This window comes from Schistocerca cancellata, chromosome 2 (assembly GCF_023864275.1).
Source record: "Schistocerca cancellata isolate TAMUIC-IGC-003103 chromosome 2, iqSchCanc2.1, whole genome shotgun sequence".
Lineage (NCBI taxonomy): Eukaryota > Metazoa > Arthropoda > Insecta > Orthoptera > Acrididae > Schistocerca > Schistocerca cancellata.
Window position 1 is genome coordinate 260,964,032 of NC_064627.1, and position 12,403 is coordinate 260,976,434.

Sequence of the window (12,403 nt, forward strand, 5' to 3'; positions counted from 1 at the left end):
TTATATTTTGCACCATGTCGATGCTCTGTTTGCGCAGCCAATAGAAGGCTGCGTGCTGCCTTATTATCAGGTCTAGTGGACATAGACCCATAATTACTAATAATGCATCTGTTGGGCTTGTGTTGAATGCTCCAATGCATCTCAACAGAACGTTCCTCTGTATTCGCCTAACAGCAGCGGCGGGCCGAACCAGATCCAGCCTGTGGGCCCACACACTGGACGCATGCCCTACTATTGGTGCCAATATGCTGTTATGATAGATATTTATTGCCTTTGACGGCAGATGGAACCTTCTTTGTCCAATTGATATTATCTTATTGAACAGAGCTAAGGACTTTGTCGTTATTTGCTCAATATGCGGAGTGAAACTCCAATTCTCATCTAAATATACTCCAAGATAACGGGCATATCTCTGTCGTGACACTGCTTGGCCATTAATTCGGACTGTTGGGTCCCTATTTAGCCTGCCTTTCAAGAGCATATATAGCGATTTTTGTGGTGCAATAGACATTTTAGTCTTCTTACACCAGTTGATTAACAGTTCAATAGCCAGTCGTGATCGGTCTTCGATCACATTGCGAGTGTCACCTTCTACTAGAATTGCGAGATCATCCGCATAAGCAACGACTCCCAGAACTGCAGTCTCTCCCTGCAGGGCATTCAACAAAGGTTCCATATTAATATCCCAGAAAATGGGACCACACACCGATCCCTGGGGACAACCACGGGATACTCTTTTAGATATGACGGCTCCAGGAGCCGTTATCTTAGCAGTCCTTCTATCACAGTAGGCCTCCAGACAGCCATACAGCAGCCGTGGGCACCCAATCTCTCTTAGGCGAGAGAAGAGTGCCGGCCACCACAGGTTGTCGAAGGCCCCTGAGATGTCTATCATTATGCCAAGAACATACTTCGAAGTCGCAGAGTGAACAATTCGGCAAACCTCATTGATCGCGTCCTGAGTGGAGCGACCCTTTCGGAATCCGAACTGACTATCACACATACCATGCAGAGTTCGATGACTCTGGAGACGGTCAGCCAGCAACTTCTCAAACGCTTTGCCCATTACATCCAGTAGACAGATAGGCCGATAGGATTTCGGCACCGTTGGATCTTTATCAGGGCCTTTCCTAATAATTACTACTTCTGCAGTTTTCCACTTTAGTGGATAATAGCCCCTTTGTAAACAGATGTTGTAAATACGACTTAATGCCGGGGCGACCAAGTGTGCGAGTCCCTGTAAGATCTCCACAGGGATCCCGTCAGGACCCGGCGCCTTCTTCCTTGCAAAGGTGTATATAGTTGCTTCCACCTCCTCTACCGAGAAAGGGCACACGTTTGTATCGTTAAGATACGGAATCGACAGCGCCTGTCGTATTTCCCGCTGCTCGTGCGAGTCCAGGTCCTCGATGTCATCAGGCAGTAATGTGTCCAACAGCAATCTTGCTGTTTCTTCCCAGTTCTTGGTCGTGTCACCATCCCCAGCACGTAGTGTAGACAACATCATGGGCGATCTGATTTTTTCTCGAACGATTTTGTAAGGAACTCCCCATGGGTCTGTTCCCAGCTGATCGTTCACAAATCTTTCCCAGGATTGGCGCCTTGTAATGTCTAACTGATCCTTGTATCTTTGTTTCAGACGACGATAAATACGCAGGTGGTATTGTCGTTCGTCGTGGGCAAAGCTCCTTTGATAGTTGCTACGCGCCCTTCTGACCGATCGTTTGAGCATAGTCAATTCAGGGGTCCATGGTGTGGACTCCCTGCAGATGTATCTCGATATTCGAGGCACAGCCAGTGTGATAGCCGTTTGCACGGAGCTTACCAGCTCCTCCACAGCTTCATCAATATTACCTATGTCCTCCCCAAACTCAGGAGGACTGAACACCTGCACAAGTCGGTCCCAGTCTGTCCGAGCATAATTAAACCGTTCCACCCACTCACCTGGCACATCCGCAACGGTTGTCGCTATTTCAAATGTTATGCAGTTGTGATCACTAACAGTCATGTGTTCTCTTACCTGCCAGTTATGGACGTGGGGTGCTGCCCTCTCGCTTGCTAGTGTAACATCAATATTTGACGTTGCACCCGCCCTCCCTGAGTAGGTTGGGGGGTTCCCAGGCAGGTTTAGCACATGCATGTGCATTTCCATTATCAAATCAACAAGCTCCGCACCCCTACCGTCCTGTGCATCACTGTGCCAGAGTGGGGACTTAGCATTCGCATCTAGAGCTACAATTATAGCCTGCCCAGCTAAAGCTCTTAGTATCCAATTCAACTGATCAAGATAAATCTTGATGTCATGTCTGAATTGGCAGTAGACGTTTACAACGTACATACTGTAAGACAGCAAATTAAGTTGTACAACTATAATATGCTCAGTACAAAATTGATTTAATATCGTAGTTCTTATAGTTTTGTTCATTACTATAATTGCACTCATGGGGTTCCCACCCGAGGAAACCACCTGTGCTGTTGCCGGAAAACCAGGGACACGACCCGCACAGGAGTTCGGTTCTTGTACCAATAGAACATCTATTCCTTCTTGTTCCGCTACTTTCCTTAGCTCATGTGCAACCATCTGGCTGCGCATGGCATTGACTTGTACCACTTTAAACATCGCCGTAATCTGTTCTTTGTATAAGTCTATCTAAAAACATTCGGTGGGTTGGACAATCCTTAGGTCCACCACACTTACGGCCTCGTCTTCGGCATGGTACACATACTGCTGCTTTGTCCTTATTAGGACAGCCTTTCTTAATATGTCCAGTCAGGCCACAATGGCCACATATGATATCAGGTTGCGTACAATACTTATTCGTATGATTTATGTCCTGACATTTAGTGCATCGTGGCACTGCCAGGTAATCTTTTACGTTCAATGCAGAATAGCCAACATACAACCGACCCATTCTCGTTAGTAATTTCCATAAGCCTGGCGAGACTTCTACCACATGGTGTACTGTCAGCTTCTCACGTGGTCCTACTTTGAAGCGTTCATCGAATTCTCCTCTTGTCATGTTCACATCAAAATTTTGTGTATAAATTGCGTCCACCAGATTGTCTGTTGTCATGAAGGTCGGTACGTCATACAGACACATCAAAGGTCGACGCTTGCGAGGAGGTTCACACTTCACCTTGTCACTTAATTGTTCATTATTTAATATTTTTTGACAGTCCTCTTGTGAGGCCGTTTCCACTATCAACACGTTCTTCGCAGTACGTACATTGTTTATCTTTATCTTATCCTTTTTAGGATCAATGCACTTCTCAAATGCTGACTTAACAACCTTAATGTCATCGCCAGGTTTAGGTTTTATAAATACAGTAGGAGTAACTTTTTTGATGTTCTCCTGTATAGTTTCTTTTGCTGTCGGTGCCTTAGCAACTGGTGCTTTTGCAACCGCAGCATAGGTCCGGGCCGGTTGACCTCTGAGTCTTTCATTTTCTTTTTCTAATTCTGTAACCCTACCCTCTAACTGAGAGTGGGCGATTGCCCAGTTGGCTACAAAGTCCCTAATATTGTTGATAGCATAATTGCCTATCTTACCGTTTTTTATACTTGTGTCAAGTAGTCGAAGAAATTTCGCATGTCGCTCAGCGACAGACAAATTCTCTAGGCTCGAAACTTCGCTAGTATCTAACGCATTACCACTCTCTTGATTTTCAGCCATTTTGAATACATAGAGACCGCTCGGCTAATCCCGCGCGGCTACAAATTTATTCAGTGCAAACCATTCAACATTTGTAGATCATCTGAAACTGGAATATCACAAGCCAAGGACAATAGAATAAGATATTAGTATTAAAAAAATTAGTAAAAACGGACATCTCTCATTTCTCCAGACACTATACAATTTCGATGAAGAAATTACATAAAAAATACACCCCTCCATTTCACCTCCATTGTCTCTCTCCCGCTTTTTTCTCTATCTCATTACTAACTCATTCTCATTATACATTCACTCATTACACATTCACTGTTCGTTACCTTTGCTCATATTTGGCCCTTCCCCACGCTCCACTTGGATCTTCAACGCCTACACTACTACTTAATTTCATAAATATTGACATCATTAAAACGATCTAATGCACGTATGACAAATCACAGATGGATAGAACATTTTTATATCACCGAAACTAGCAGTTAAGTTGGCTACACCGCTTACACAAAAACGTACAGAGACATGTTTTGCCATAAGAAGGCAAGCAAATAACAGTGGTGTCGTATTTCACGCCAAGACTGTACTCAAGTACACCGCTGATTTCAGTGTCAGTCCATTTGCACAAAACCAATTAGTAATTTTCAAAAAATTATTACTTACCGTACATTTTCAACTGCTGAATTATGATTTATCATTTGCGAAGAGCTTTTTGGACATATGATAGATCATCTGTATACATAAAAGGCAATGTCCCGACTGACTGATTCCATCACTGACTCGTTATCGCCCAGTCCAAACCACTAGCGATACAAACTTGAAATTCGCAGAATGTGTAGATCTTACACTACAGGCGTCGTTTAAGAAGGGAGTTTTCGAAATTCCACCACTAAGAGGATAAAACAGGGAATGAGAGGGTTTTTGAACATGTCGCTATTAGGACAATTCTGACCTACGAAAATTTGTATTTCGTTTCTCGGACAGAAATGAACAAATACGTGTTTCAGAATTTTTTAGAAGTTTAATGCCTGTGATGGTGAAAAAGTGGTTGAAGTTTTTCTAAAAAATGAATCAGTAGGAAAAAGAGCCAATAAAGTATTTTTAAGCTATATCTACACTACTGGCCATTAAAATTGCTACACCAAGAAGAAATGCAAATGATAAACGGGTATTCATTGGACAAATATACTAGAACTGACATGTGATTACATTTCCACGCAATTTGGGTGCATAGATCCTGAGAAATCAGTACCCAGAACAACCACCTCGACCCGTAATAACGGCCTTGATACGCCTGGGCATTGAGTCAAACAGAGCTTGGATGGCGTGTACAGGTACAGCTGCCCATGCAGGTACAACAAGATACCACAGTTCATCAAGAGTAGTGACTGGCGTATTGTGGGGAGCCAGTTGCTCGGCCACCATTGACCAGACGTTTTCAATTGGTGAGAGGTCTGGAGAATGTGCTGGCCAGGGCAGCAGTTGAACATTTTCTGTATCCAGAAAGGCCCGTACAGGACCTGCAACATGCAGCCGTGCATTATCCTCCTGAAATGTAGGGTTTCGCAGGGATCGAATGAAGGGTGGAGCCACGGGGCGTAATACATCTGAAATGTAGAGTCCACTGTTCAAAGTGCCGTCAATGCGAACAAGAGGTGACCGAGACATGTAAACAATGGCACCCCATCCCATCGCGCCGGGTGATACGCCAGTATGGCGATGACGAATAAACGCTTCCAATGTGCGTTCACCGCGATGTCGCCAAACACGGACGCGACCATCATGATGCTGTACACAAAACCTGGATTCATCCGAAAAAAATGACGTTTTGCATTCGTGCACGCAGGTTCGTCGTTGGATACACCATCACAGGCGCTCCTGTCTGTGACGCAAGGTCAAGGGTAACCACAGCCATGGTCTCCGAGCTGATAGTCCACGCTGCTGCAAACATCGTCGAACTGTTCGTGCAGATGGTTGTTGTCTTTTAAACGTTCCCATCTGTTGACTCAGGGATCGAGATGTGGCTGCACGATCCGTTACAGCCATGCTTATAAGATGCCTGTCATCTCGACTGCTAGTGATATGACGCCGTTGGGATCCAGCACGGCGTTCCGTATTACCCGCCTGAACCCAGCGATTCCAGATCCTGCTAAAAGTCATTGGATCTCGACCAACGCGAGCAGCAATGTCGCGATACGGTAAACCGCAATCGCGATAGGCTACAATCCGACCTTTATCAAAGTTGGAAACGTGATGGTACGAATTTCTCCTCCTTACACGAGGCATCACAACAACGTTTCACCAGACAACGCCGGTCAACTGCTGTTTGTGTATGAGAAATCGATTGGAAACTTTCCTCATGTCAGCACGTTGTAGGTGTCGCCACCGGCGCCAACCTTGTGTGAATGCTCTGAAAAGCCAATCATTTGCATATCACAGCATCGTCTTCCTGTCGGTTAAATATCGCGTCTGTAGCACGTCATCTTCGTGGTGTAGCAATTTTAATGGCCAGTAGTGTATGAAAATTGGTATTCGACTTCTCAGTTACAAATAAAACAATATGTCCCAGAATAAGATTTTCACTCTGCAGCGGAGTTGCGCTGATATGAAACTTCCTGACAAATTAAAACTGTGTGCCGGACATATACTTGAACTCTGGAGCTTTGCCTTTCGCGGGCAAGTGCTCTACCATCTGAGCTACCCAAGCACGACTCACGACCTGTCCTCACAAATTCAATTCTGCCAGTACCTCGTCTCCTACCTTCCAAACTTCACAGAAGCTCTTCTGCGAACCTTGCAGAACTAGCACTCCTGGAAGAAAGGATATTGCGGAAACATGGCTTAGTCACCATCTAGGGGATGTTTCCACAATGAGATTTTCACTCTGCAACGGAATGTGCGCTGATATGAAACTTCCTAACAGATTAAAACTGTGTGCCGGACCGAGATTCGAACTCGGGACCTTTGCCTTTCGCGGGCAAGTGCTCTACCATCTCTGTCCCCGCAGTATCCTTTCTTCCAGGAGAGCTAGTTCTGCAAGGTTCGCAGAAGAGCTTCTCTGAAGATTGGAAGGTAGGAGACGAGGTACTGGCAGAATTGAATCTGTGAGGACGGGTCGCGAATTGTGCTTGGGTTGATCAGATGGTAGAGCATTCGCCCGCGAAATGCAAAGGTCCCGAGTTCGAGTCTCGGTCCGGCACACAGTTTTAATCTGTCAGGAAGTTTTAAAAAAAATGTGTGTTTCAGAGTTTTTGGAAATTCAACCCCCGAGGTGGTGAAACAGGGCCAAACTGATGTGCAGACTCATTAACGCGCAGGCCAAACCGCTAAGGATAGAAACTTGGACAGGTTGTGGATCTTCTACTGTAGGCATCATCTGAGAAGGGATTGTTCGAAATTCCGCTCCTAATGGGATGATAAAGGAAATGAGGGGTTTAGAGAAAGTATTTAATTATGAAACCATTTCTGAAGCTAAATCTATGAATTTAGAAATTGGCTTCTCGTTTGGAAGAAAAAAAATAAGTGTTTCGCTGTTTTAGGAAATTCAGTCGCTAAGAGGATGAAATAGGGGATGAAAGTTTTTAAGAAATTGTGTCGTTATATTATAAGAATTTAAAGTTAAATCTGTGATAAATGGAATTTCACTTCTCGGTTAGGTAGAAAGAAATATGTTTTAGGGGCTGGATGTTTCTACGGAGAAATCACCACAATAACGCACAAATCATGATTAACAAAAACCTTGGACTCCAGCTACCAGAACCGCTTCTCGGTCAGAAGTACCATCGGAAAAGACCATGCTTTTATTGGCCTTACTCAGTGTGAAAAATCTAGAATTTGTGAACAATATAAAAATTTGATTAAAGAAAAACAAAAACAAACAAAATCTGTGCAGACCATAAAATCTACGCGAGTGAAGCAGGAGGCGCTAAGCTAGTTTATGTATACTAAGAACAAGAACGGACCCAGTATGACCTAATATTCCTGAGTTTCGCTTTGCAGCACTCTGTATCCTTTTTGACAGGATTCACTCGTTTCAGATTTCATTATTAATTACGATACACAGTGTAAATACGAGGGTCACTCCAAAAGAAATGCACACTATTTTTGTAAAAATACAGTTTTCATTCTACACGTGTGAAAGTTTTACAGTGTGTAGATACATCCTTCCCGCTTGTTTTCCAACTTAGTTCAACCTGTTCCCAGAGTGGCGCCGTCACAGCATGTCTTCAAGATGGCTGCTACACTTGACGTTCGTCAGAAGCAACGTGCTGTCATAGAATTCCTGTGCTGTGAAAACGAGACAGTGGAAAACATGCACAAGAGGTTGAAAAAGGTGTATGGAGATGCTGCTGTCGATCGCAGTACAGTTACTCGGTGGGCAAGCAGGTTACGTGATTAAAGCAGGCACGGCAATATTGAGGATTGTCCTCGCAGCGGCAGGCCTCGTACTGCACACACTCCAGACAGTGTGCAGAGAGTTAACGAATTGGTGACTGCTGACAGACGCATCACAGTGAACGAATTGTCACGTTACGTTGGGATAGGCGAAGGAAGTGTTTGTAGAATACTGAAAGTGTTGGCGTTAAAGAAGGTTTGTGCCAGATGGGTTCCCAGGATGTTGACAGTGGCTCACAAAGAAACAAGAAAAACGGTATGCAGAGATCTTTTGGAACAGTACGAGAATGGTGGAGATGCAAGTGGAACCACCATAAATTCTGATGCATATTGCATATGTGACGACACTGAAGAACCTTCAAGCTCGACTGAGTCGCGTTCGACCGCATCGGCAAAAGCTGTTTTGCTGTTGCACGACAATGCACGGCGACAAGTCAGTCAAAAAAACATGGAAGCGATCACAAAACTCGGATGGTCAACATTGAAAGACCCGCCTTGCAGTCCTGACCTGACTCCATGTGACTACCATCTCTTTGGGAAACTGAAAGACTCTCTTCGTGGAACAAGGTTTGAAGATGATGACTCCCTTGTTCACGCTGCCAAACAGTGGCTCCAACAGGTTGGTCCAGAATTTTTTTGTGCGGGTATACAAACGCTGGTTCCAAGAAGGCGTAATGCAGTCGAGAGTGGTGGAAATTATGTAGAGAAATGAAAATATTGTTCCTAAAGGATGTATGTACACAGTGTAAAACTTTCAAACTTGTAGAATAAAAGATGGATTTTACAAAAAATAGTCTGTATTTCTTTTGGAGTGACCCGCGTATAATTAAAATCTGCGAATAAAAAGGAGGTTGCGACAGCTAGTGTAAGTCTCAGTGTCTTCGGCGAAAAGTGCAATATCGCAGCCGCTATGCACAAATTTGGCTCGACGTAATTTCCTCGTTTGCGTCCCCAGCGAGTTTCGGCGCGGGTTATTTCGGCGAGGCCGGTGTCCAGGCGGCAGGGCACGGCGCGTGTACGTGACGCGGAGACGGCGAGGTGACGCAATGGGGGCCACGGAAACCTGTCCGGCCCCCAGAGGCGCCCGCGCTGCGTAGGCGGCGCGCACCGCGCACGGTGGGACGGCGGAGCCGCTTGCAACCGGCCTGTCCAGCCGAGCCGCTACACCACGCGTCCTCCCAAAACGGTCTGACAATTACTGTATACTCGCTATCCGCACTGTCACACACAATGAGCAAAATGCAAGCTTACGGAATATCAAGCCAGATTTTTTATTGCGCTGAACAGTTCCTAGCAAGTGGAACACGCCATGTCATTACTGAAAGAGAAAATCTTCTGACGTACAGGTACCGGGTGGTTATACACTACTAGCCATTAAAATTGCTACACCGCGAAGATGACGTGCTACAGACGCGATATTTAACCGACAGGAAGAAGATGCTGTGATATGCAAATGATTAGCTTTTCAGAGCATTCACACAAGGTTGGCGCCGGTGGCGACACCTACAACGCGCTGACATGAGGAAAGTTTCCGACCGATTTCTCATACACAAACAGCAGTTGACCGGCGTTGCCTGGTGAAACGTTGTTGTGATGCCTCGTGTAAGGAGGAGAAATACGTTCTATCACCTTTCCGACTTTGATGAAGGTTGGATTGTAGCTTATCGCGATTGCGGTTTATCGTATTGCGACATTGCTGCTCGCGTTGGTCGAGATCCAATGACTGTTAGCAGAATATGGAATCGGTGGGTTCAGGAGGGTAATTCGGAACGCCGTCCTGGATCCCAACGGCCTCGAATCACTAGCAGTCGAGATGACAGGCATCTTATCCGCATGGCTGTAACGGATCGTGCAGCCACATCTCGATCCCTGAGTCAACAGATGGGAACGTTTACAAGACAACAACCATCAGCACGAACAGTTCGACGACGTTTGCAGCAGCATGGACTATCAGCTCGGAGACCATGGCTGCGGTTACCCTTGACGCTGCATCACAGACAGGAGCGCCTGCGATGGTGTACTCAACGACGAATCTAGGTGCACGAATGGCAAAACGTCATTTTTTTTTCGGATGAATCCAGGTTTTGTGTACAGCATCATGATGGTCGCATCCGTGTTTGGCGACATCGCGGTGAACGCACATTGGAAGCGTGTATTCGTCATCGCCATACCGGCATATCACCCAGCGTTATGGTATGGGATGCCATTGGTTACACGGCTCGGTCACCTCTTGTTCGCTCTGACGGCACTTTGAACAGTGGACGTTACATTTCAGATGTGTTACTACCCGTGGCTCTACCCTTCATTCGATCCCTGCGAAACCCTACATTTCAGCAGGATAATGCACGACCGCATGTTGCAGGTCCTGTACGGGCCTTTCTGGATATCGTGTTGAAGCTGCATGGGCAGCTGTACCTGTACACGCCATCCAAGTTCTGTTTGACTCAATGCCCAGGCGTATCAAGGCCGTTATTACGGCCCGAGGTGGTTGTTCTGGGTACTGATTTCTCAGGATATATGCACCCAAATTGCGTGAAAATGTAATCACATGTCAGTTCTAGTATAATATATTTGTCCAATGAATACCCGTTGATCATCTGCATTTCTTCTTGGTGTAGCAATTATAATGGCCAGTAGTGTAATTAAACTGCAGCTAATCACAGAGGCCCAATCTTGGCTGCAGTTATCGTATGGCATCGGAAGCTGGGCAATATTCTAACGCGTTATGCAGAACCGATTTATGCCGAAAAAACAATTAGTTCCAATTTTGGTCACCAGGAGCGAATCTAAAGCTGTGAATCCGAGAAAGACTTATAGAAATGTTGCTATATGTAATGGACTAGGAAGAGGACGTGGGCAGGAAATGTCAAACAAGTGAGAAAGGTATAATGTTGATTTTATTATTAACCTCCGCTTACACAATTTGTGAGAGCACCAGAGACATTGACGAGATGCTGCATCCGTAAAACGACGTGATCAACAGTTTCTCGCAGCAGTTTCGGTGGAATCTGAACAACGTGTGCCTGTATACTGCCCTTTAGATCAGGCAGAGGCCGAATGTTTCCCTGGTAAACACGTTGTTTTAGATATCCCCAGAGACAAGAGACAACAGTTACACGGATTCAGATCAGGTGATGTTGCAGGCCATACATCTGGGAAATCTCTGGAGATAACGATTTCGTAGAAGGTTGCATCAAGCAGATCTTTCATTGGGCGAGCGGCATGAGGTGTTCCCGCATCTTGCATGAAAACAGGAGTTTCCACACAGTTGCGCTCTTCCAGCGCAGGAATCATATGCTGTACAAGGAGGTTTCGACAACGTGCTGACGTCACGATACACCTGACAGTCCATCCGGGTATATTCTCTTCAGAGAAGAACGGACCGAGAGTACAGGTGCTTGTAAAATGTAAATGTCGTATGACTAGGGCCTCCCGTCAGGTAGACCGTTCGCCGGGTGCAAGTCTTTCGATGTGACGCCACTTCGGCGACTTGCGCGTCGATGGGTATAAAATGATGATGATTAGGACAACACAATACCCAGTCCCTGAGCGGAGAAAATCTACGACCCAGCCGGGAATCGAACCCTTAGGATTGACATAATGTCGCGCTGATTACTCTCCTATAAGGGGCGGCGATAGGTGCTTGTGAAACCACACCACATAGTCTCATACGACGAAAGCAATGGCTCTTCGCGCGCAACTCGCGGTTTAACCATACGCCAAGTTCGGAAGTTCCGTGTATTCACTGCAGCCTGTAGCGTAAAATGTGTCTCCTCACTCCATAGAATATTTATATGTATGAAGATGGTATCTGTTCTTCTGGACATGTCCGAAAGAACAGATGCCGTCTTAAGGCTCACCGGCCGGCCATTTGACCATCTTCTTCTGTGCGGATGCACAAACAGTGCCCAAACTCTTACGGGAATCGGCAAAAAGCCGCGAGTAATGAGTATAATGGGCAGGGGCACGATGAATATATTGTGCGGGACAATAAGTTGGGAATTTGGGTCTCACGGGGGGCGTGACAGAGATAAGTCCGTGCAGTCGCACTATCCTCGGTGGCTCAGATGGATAGAGCGTCTGCCATGTAAGCAGGAGATCCCGGGTTCGAGTCCCGGCCGGGGCACACATTTTCAACTGTACCCGTTGACTTATATCAACGCCTGTATGCAGCTAGGGGTGTTCATTTCATTGTAATTCCATAGAATATTGCCCGGACACATTCATCAACTTCGATCCATGCCAGAAACCGAAGAGCAAATTCAGAACATTGCTGAGGCTCTTGAGGTTTCAGTTGCTGCACCGTCTGGATCTTGTACGGGTACCGGTGAAAATAGACAGCAAAA

The 12,403-nt window shown here is 45.8% G+C and overlaps 1 protein-coding gene and 1 non-coding gene across 2 annotated transcripts in view; one reads left to right on the forward strand and one right to left on the reverse strand.

Annotated features, from left to right (window-relative positions):
• Positions 1 to 12,403, reverse strand: part of LOC126161601 (division abnormally delayed protein-like) — a 609,969-nt gene that overhangs the window by 366,413 nt on the left and 231,153 nt on the right. The window lies entirely within an intron of this gene.
• On the forward strand, positions 12,110 to 12,183 carry Trnat-ugu (transfer RNA threonine (anticodon UGU)). Its single transcript has one exon. It is a non-coding gene; the product is annotated as a tRNA-Thr (tRNA).